This window comes from Leptonychotes weddellii, chromosome X, assembly GCF_054177405.1.
Source record: "Leptonychotes weddellii isolate Sample4059 chromosome X, ASM5417740v2, whole genome shotgun sequence".
Taxonomy (NCBI): Eukaryota; Metazoa; Chordata; class Mammalia; order Carnivora; family Phocidae; genus Leptonychotes; species Leptonychotes weddellii.
In genome coordinates this window covers 51377479-51384818 of record NC_138385.1, presented here as the reverse complement: position 1 = coordinate 51384818, position 7340 = coordinate 51377479, and the positions used below count along the sequence as shown (strand labels likewise).

The 7340-nt window shown below is 36.0% G+C and overlaps 1 pseudogene; it reads left to right on the top strand.

The window, feature by feature from the left end:
* Positions 1–2954: 2954 nt before the first annotated feature.
* On the top strand, positions 2955–4499 carry LOC102729081 (nucleoporin SEH1 pseudogene; annotated as a pseudogene).
* Positions 4500–7340: the final 2841 nt, after the last annotated feature.

Here is a 7340-nt window from a genome sequence, read left to right as displayed (position 1 = left end):
GTCAAATAATCTTTGACAAAGCAGGAAAAAACATGCAATGGAAAAAAGACAGTCTCTTCAATAAATGGTGCTGGGAAAATTGGACAGCCATATACAGAAGAATGAAACTTGAACATCCTTTAACACCATACACAAAGATAAACTCAAATGGATGAAAGATCTCAATGTGAGACAGGAATCCATCAAAATCCTAGAGGAGAACATAGGCAGTAACCTCTTTGACATCGCCCACAGCAACTTCTTTCAAGATACATCTCCAAAGGCAAGTGAAATAAAAGCAAAAATGAACTTTTGGGACTTCATCAAGATAAAAAGCTTCTGCACAGCAAAGGAAACGTTAAACAAAACAAAGAGGCAACCCACAGAATGGGAGAAGATATTTGCAAATGACACTACAGACAAAAGGCTGGTATCCAAGATCTGTAAAGAACTTCTCAAACTCAACACCCCAAAATCAAATAATCAAGTCAAAAAATGGTTGAAGACATGAACAGATACTTCTCCAAAGAAGACATACAAATGGCTAATTGACATCTGAATAAATGTTTACCATCATTAGCCATCAGGGAAATTCAAATCAAAACCACATTGAGATACCACCTTACACCAGTTAGAAGGCAAAGATTACATGGCAAAGAACGACAAATGTTGGAGAGGTTGTGGAGAAAGGGGAACCCTCTTACACTGTTGGTGGGAATACAAGTTGGTATAGCCTCTTTGGAAAACTGTGGAGGTGCCTCAAAAATTGAAAATAGAGGTACCCTATGACCCAGCATTTGCACTTCTTGGTATTTACCCCAAAGACACAGATGTAGTGAAAAGAAGGGCCATATGCACCCCAATGTTCATAGCAGCAATGTCCAACTATAACCAAACTGTGGAAAGAGCTGAGATGCCCTCAAGAGACCAATGGATAAAGAAGATGTGGTCCTTATATACAATGGAATATTACTCAGCCATCAGAAAGGATGAATACCCAACTTTTACATCAACATGGATGGGACTGGAGGAGATTATGCTAAGTGAAATAAGTCAAACAGAGAAAGTCAATTATCATATGGTTTCACTTATTTGTGGAACATAAGGAATAGCATGGAGGACATTAGGAGAATGAAGGGAAAAATGAAGTGGGAGATGAACCATGGGAGACTATGATCTTCGAGAAAGCAACTGAGGGTTTTAGAGGGGAGAGGGTGTGGGGGGATGGGTGAGCCTGGTGATGGGCATTAAGGAGGGCACATATTGCATCAAGCACTGGGTGTTATATGAAAACAATGAATCATGGAACATTACATCAAAAACTAATGATGTACTGTATGGTGACTAACATAACATAATAAAATGAAATTAAAATAAAAGATACACACAGACAGAAAGTGAGGAGATGAAAAGAATTACCTTATAATGTAAGCAAAAAAATAACTAAAGCCAGGGTAGCAATACGTACATCAGACAAAATGAACTTTAAAACACAAACTGTAACAAGAGACAAAGAAGGCCACTGCATAATAATAAAGAGAAGAATCCAATAAGAGAATATAACATTTATAAATATTTATGCACCCAACATCGAAGCACCTAAATATGTAAAGCAAATATTAACAGACATAAAGGAAGAAATTAATGTTAATAAAATAAAAGCAGGGGACTTTAACACCCCACTTATATCAATGGATAGATCATCCAGGTAGATAGCCCATGAGGAAACAATCTTTAAATGACACTTTAGACCAGGTAAACTTAATGGATATATACAGAACTTTCCATCCAAAAACAACAGAATGCACATTCTTTTCACATGTGCATGAAACTTTCTCCAGAATAGATCACATATTAGGTCACAAAACAAGTATCAATAAATTAAAAAAAATTGAAGATATACCATGCATCATTTCTAACCACAACAGTATAAATGTAGAAATTGATCACAAGAACCAACCTGGAAAAACAAACATGTATAGGCTAAACAACATGTTACTAAACAACCAATGGGTCAACAACAAAATCAAACAAGAAATAAAAAAAAAACCTAGAAGGAAGGGAATGTACAATGGTTAAAAATCTTTCAAATTCAGTAATAGAAGTTTTAAGAAGGGGTCGCCTGGGTTGCTCAGTCGTTAAGTGTCTGCCTTCGGCTCAGGTCCTGGTCCCAGGGTCCTGGGATTGAGCTCTGTATCTGGTTCCCTCCTTGGCGGAAAGCCTGCTTCTCCCTCCCCCACTCCCCCTGCTTGTGTTCCTTCTCTCGCTTTGTCTCTCTTTGTCAAATAAATAAATAAAGTCTTAAAAAAAAATGTATCCAAAGATGTCATAAAAGGGAAATATATAGCAATACAGGCCTACCTCAAAAAATAACAAAATAATCAAATAAGCAATCTAACGTTATACCTAAAGGAACTAAAAAAAAAAAAAATTCGCAAGATGAGTAGAAGGAAGAAAATAATAAATATTGGGGTGCCTGGATGGCTCAGATGGTTAAGCATCTGCCTTTGGCTCAGGTCATGATCTCCATGTCCTGGGATAGAGCCCCACATCGGGCTCCCAGCTCAATGGGGAGTCTGCTTCTTCCTCTACCTTTACCTCTCCCCCTGCTTGTGCACTCTCTCCCTCCCTCTTTCTCTCTCAAATGAATAAATAAAATCTTTAAAAAAGAAAATAATAAAGATTATAACACAAGTAAATGACAGAGACTAAAACCAAACAAAACAAAGATCAGTGAAACCAAGAAAGATAAACAAAATTGATAAATCCTACATGTCAATAACCCTAATGAATACAGATGCAAAAGTCATCAACAAAACATTAGCAAACAGGCAGCACGGGTTGTGCACGGACCTCACGCGCGGTGCGCGCCCTGTTGGCTGCAGGGTCCTGGTGGGCTGTGGTCCCCCCACCTCGGGGCCACCCTCTTCGGTGGTGGGAGGGGCAGACAGAGGAGGCGTGGCCAGATGGAAGCCATGTTAGTGGTGCGCCACATCGCAGTGGACCATAAAGATCTCATCCATGATGTCTCTTTAGACTTCCATGGGTGACCTGCTCCAGGGACCAGAGCGTCAAGGTCTGGGATAAAAGTGAAAGTGGGGATTGTCATTGTACCGCTAGCTGGAAGACACATAGTGGACCTGTGTGGCATGTGACATGGACCCATCCTGAATTTGGACAGGTTTTGGCTTCTTGTTCTTTTGACCAAACAGCTGCTGTGTGGGAAGAAATAGTAGGAGAATCAAATGATAAACTTTGAGGACAGAGTCATTGGGTTAAGAGGACAACTCTAGTGGATGGCAGAGCATCCGTTACCGATGTGAAATTTGCTCCTAAGCACATGGATCTTTGTTAGCAACCTGTTCGGCAGATGGTATAGTAAGAATATATGAGGCGCCAGATGTTATGAATCTCAGCCAGTGGTCTCTGCAGCATGAGATTTTATGTAAGCTAAGCTGTAGTTGTATTTCTTGGAACCCTTCAAGTTCTCGTGCTCATTCCCCCGTGATAGCTGTAGGAAGTGATGACAGTAGTCCAAATGCAATGGCCAAGGTTCAGATTTTCGAATATAATGAAAATACCAGGAAACATGCAAAAGCTGAAACTCTCATGACAGTCACAAATCCTGTACATGACATTGCCTTTGCTCCAAACTTAGGAAGATCTTTCCATATTCTAACCATAGCAACCAAAAATGTGAGGATTTTTACATTAAAGCCTGTGAGGAAAGAACTTACTTCTTCTGGTGGGCCCACAAAATTTGAAATCCATATAGTGGCTCAGTTTGATAATCATAATTCCCAGGTCTGGCGAGTGTGTTGGAATATAACAGGAACAGTGCTAGCATCTTCAGGAGATGATGGTTGTGTAAGATTGTGGAAAGCTAATTATATGGACAATTGGAAGTGTACTGATATTTTGAAAGGTAATGAGAGTCCTGTCAATGGGGATTCTCAGCAGGGAAACTCAAATCCTTCCCTGGGTTCAAATATCCCAAATCTTCAAAATTTATTAAATGGATCTTCTTCTGGAAGAAAGCACAGCTGAGTACCAGCTAACTGGAGTAACTTTGCTGTTTTGCTGCTTGTTGCATGCACACAAGAATGGAAAGTGAGCTCCTTTTCCCCTTCCCCAGCGCCTTTTGACCTCTCCCAATATACACCAGCAGCCTGCTTACTACTAAATGCAATCCAAAAGGCCTTTAAAAGTCCAGTGTATTTCATTTTTTTTGTACTAGCCAGTTTATTGACACTATTTGAAGCTTTTGAAATATAAATGGAAAGGCTTTTTGTTGAGACATTGTCACCAAATCAATTTTTTGAAATGTTCCTGAAATTAACATGCGTTTTAAAATTAAAAGGATTGTTATTATCCTTATAAGTAGTTGGGAGGAGGGAAAATATAACTTTATTCCATTTGGAGAACATAGGCTTATTTCTTTTGTTTTCTAAACAGTAAGCTAAAATGATGAATTTTTATAATTTTAATTTGAAGGTTGAATAAATATTTTTCATAAAGATAAAAAATATTAGCAAACAGCATTCAACAATATATTAAAAGATTATTTACCATGATTAACTGAGATTTCTTCCAAGGATGCAAAGGTGGTTCGATAGTCACAAATTAATCAATGGATTACACCACATCTACAAAACAAAAGATAAAAAATGATTATTTCAATAAAACAATGATTATTTCAATAAATGCAAAAGTGCTATACACACAAACAAAATATTACTCAGCCATCAAAAAGAATGAAATCTTGCCATTTTCAACAACATGGATGGAGTTAGAGAGTATTATGCTTAGCGAAATAAGTCACTCAGAGAAAGACAAATACCATATGATTCCACCCATATGTAGAATTTAAGAAACAAAACAGATGAACATAAGGGAGGGGAAGGAAAAATAAAATAAGATAAAAACAGAGAGGGACGCAAACCATAAGAGACTCTTTAACTATAGGGAACAAACAGGGATGCTGCAGGGGAAGGGTGTGGACAGATGGGGTAATTGGGTTATGGACATTAAGGAGGGCACTTGATGTAATGAACACTGGGTGTTACATGTAACTTCTGAATCACTAAATTCTACCACTGAAACTAATAATACACTATATGTTAACTAACTTGAATTTAAACAAAATCTTAAAAAAAGAAAATTCTGAACATTCCACCAGGAAACTACTAGAAGTAATAAATGAATTCAATAAAGTTGCAGGATTCAAAATTAATACCCAGAAATCATTAGTGCTTCTAAACACTAATAAAAAGTAGCACAAAGTGAAATTAAGAAAACAATTCCATTTAGAATTGCACACAAGCACAAAATATCTAGGAAGACAATTAACCAGGGAAGTGAAAAACCTGTACATGGAAAACTATAAAACATTAATGAAAAAAATTGAAGATGACACAAATTGAAAGATATTCAGTGCTCATGGATTGTAAGAATCAGTATTGTTAAAGTATTTATACTACCCAAATCAATTTAGAGATTTAATGAAATCCTTATCAAAATACTAACACCATTTTTCACAAAAGTAGAAGAAATAATAATAATCTGTGGGCCACCTGGGTGGCTCAGTCAGTTAAGTGTCTGCCTTCAGCTCAGGTCATTGTCTCAGGGTCCTGGGCTCAAGCCCCACATTAGGCTCTCTGCTCAGCGAGAAGTCTGCTTCACTCTTTATCTCTGTGCTCATGCTCTCTCCTTCTCTCTCTCTCAAATAAATAAATAAATAAATAAATCTTTAAAAAAATAATAATTTGTATGGAACCAATACCATACACTTTTGACTACTACCTGTAACAAACAAATGGAACAGAATAGAGAGCCCAGAAATAAACTCATGCTTATAAAGTCAATTAATCTATGACAAAAAAAGCAAGAATATACAATGGGGAAAAGAAAGTCTCTTCAACAAAGGATGCTGGCAAACTGGGCAGTTGCATGCAAAAGAATAAAACTGGACCACTTTGTTACACCATACACAAAAATAAACAAAATGGATTAAAGATGTAAATGTGAGACCTGAAAACATAAAACTCTTAGAAGATAACCTAAGCAGTAATTTGTTTGATATTGTCTTCAGAAATATTTTTATAGATCTGTCTCCTTTGACAAGGGAAACAAAAGAAAATTAAACTATTGGGACTACGCCAAAATAAAAAGCTTTTGCAGGATGAAGGAAACCATCAAGAAACAGAAAGGCAACCTTCTTAATAGTAAAAGATATTTGCAAATGATATATCTGATAATAGGTTAATTTCTAAAATATATAAAGAACTTATACAATTCAACACCAAAATAAAAAGAAAAGAAAAAAACAATCTGAATAAAAAATGGGTTGGGACATGAATAGACATTTTTCCAAAAAAATATATACAGATGACTAACAGACATATGAAAAGATTCTCAATATCACTCATCATCAGGGAAATGTAAATCAAATTTACAATGAGATACCCTCATACCTGTCAGAATGACTAAAATAAAAAACACAAGAAACAACAGGTGTTGGTGAGGATATGGAGAACCCTTGTGCACTGTTGGTAGGAATGTAAACTGGTGCAGTCACTGTGGAAGATAGGATGACATTTCCTCAAAAAATTAAAAGTAGAATTTACATATAATCCAGTAACCTTACTACTAGGTATTTATGCAGAGAAAATGAAAACACTAATTTGAAAGGATATATGCACCCCTATGTTTATTGAAGCATTATTGACAATAGTCAAGATAAAGAAGCAACTCAAATGTCCATCCATAGATGAGTGGATAAAGATGTGGTATATATATGCAATAGAATATTACTAAGCTTTAAAAAATGAAGTCTTGTCATTTGCAACAACATAAATGGACCTAAAAGATATAATGCTAAGCAAAATAAGTCAGTCAAAGAAAAATTAGTATCATATTATTTCACTCATATGTGGATTTTAAGAAACACAAAACATGAACAAACAAGAATTAAGAGAGACATAAAACCAGACTCTTAAATACATAGAAAATTTGTTGGTTGCAAGAGGGTAGGTGAGTGGGGGGAAGGGTGAAATTGATAAAGAGGATTAAGTGTACTTTTATATAGTACTGAGTAATGTATATTTCTAGGACTCAGCACTGAGTAATGTATATAATTGTTGAATCATTATATTGTACACATGAAAATATTATAATACTGTATGTTAATTATACTTCAATACAACCATGTAAAAAATTGTATGGAACTATGAAAGACCCCAAATGGTCAAAGCAATCATAAGAAAGAAAACACAGCTGGATATATCACAATTCTAGTTTTCAAAATAAACTACAAAAACAATATGGTACTGACACAAAAACAGACACATAGATTTTTTTTT